Here is a 1,598-nt window from a genome sequence, read left to right as displayed (position 1 = left end):
GTGGAATTCAAGGCTTTGCAAGAATTGGTCACGGTTACCCTAAGAAGGCTAGGGTGTGCCCAGGTTTATGGCCATGTTACTTGAATAGTTAGTGCGTAAGGAATGATTTCGAGGTCTAATTTAAGTGGGGGAGAGTTGTAACGCTCTATTTATTTAAATAAATTAATAAATATATGTCTCGGACTAATTTGTGAAGAATTTTAGAAGTCGGAGACTAAAAGTGTCAGTTCCGGATTTCGGTCCGATGCAGGGGACAAGGTCCCAGTCAGTTCCGGACTTCGGTCCGATGCAGGGGACAAGGTCCCAGTCAGTTCCGGACTTCGGTCCGATGCAGTTTCCGGGCTTCGGCCCGATGCAGTGGGCAAGGCCCAATATGTGTTTATATGTTATTGTATGGTTTGTGGTAGTTTGGGGGAGCTCACTAAGCTTCGTGCTTACAGTTTCAGTTTTGGTTTCAGGTACTCAGTTTTCAAAAGAGGAGCTCGGGAAGATTGCAGTGCACACACCATTTGTTCAGCCTAGGATGTTTATACTCTGATATAATTGACATTTGTTATAATATTTTGAGATACATTGCTTATGATTTCTATATGAGGTTTATTGACTACGGTTTTATCATTAAATTAAACAAAATTTTCAGACTGTGTTTTTGGGATGTTACAAGTGGTATCAGAGCTAGGGCACGGGTCGATGTGTTCGACGGGGACGTCGAACCCTATAATAGGGGTGGGGGGGGGGGGTGAAAGTGGGTTAGATCTGATCCCACATCGGCTGAGAAGGAGAACTAAGCATTCCTTATAAGGGGTGTGGATACCTTCCCTATCACAACGTGTTTTAAAGCCGTGAGGGCAGCAGATCCCATAAGAACTCTGCAGTTAAGCGTGCTCGGGCGGGAGTAGTACCGGGATGGGTGACCCCCTGGGAAGTCCTCGTGCCGATTGGCCCAAAGCGGACAATATTGTGATACGTGCCAGAGGGGGGTGTTACAGCTAGTTTCATAGATTTAACCGGTATTCTGTCCTTTTTTGTTAGTTTGCTCAAAATATTAGGACTTTTTTGAAAATTACCCGATAACCACAATGTTAGGACTTTTCTAAAAATTACTATGGAATTAATGGATATTATTATTAACAAATCATTTATAAACATAACAAGTATTTTTTATTATAAACAATTAAAATACATTTGTTTCTAATTTGTAAGAAAATAATGGTCAATTACGTCTATTGTTTGTTGACCACTTCAAACTCCTTATGTTCCTCCTATGTATCGTTGTGAGTGTCATAGTGAGATGTAGTATGTATATTTCTTCAATTAAATACAAGAGTTAATAATATTTATTAATACACAATCAATAAGTGTCTAATTTATATTAAGTGTGATGTTATAGGATCACATGTTATTAGAAAATATCATGACATAATGACTCTTGAACATATAGATTTTTTATTGTTTTCTTTAACCTAAATACCACCTAACCTCAATACATTATTCGGTAACAACTATCAAATTACACACATAGTGAAAAATAAACTTTGAATGACAATTTAAATAAATAATCACCCTACACTTGTTTCCATATAAACTATCATTCACCC

This window comes from Lactuca saligna, chromosome 7, assembly GCF_052625555.1.
Source record: "Lactuca saligna cultivar CGN05327 chromosome 7, ASM5262555v1, whole genome shotgun sequence".
NCBI classification, from domain to species: Eukaryota; Viridiplantae; Streptophyta; class Magnoliopsida; order Asterales; family Asteraceae; genus Lactuca; species Lactuca saligna.
The sequence above is the reverse complement of the archived record's forward strand: the minus strand, read 5'-3'. Positions refer to the sequence as shown.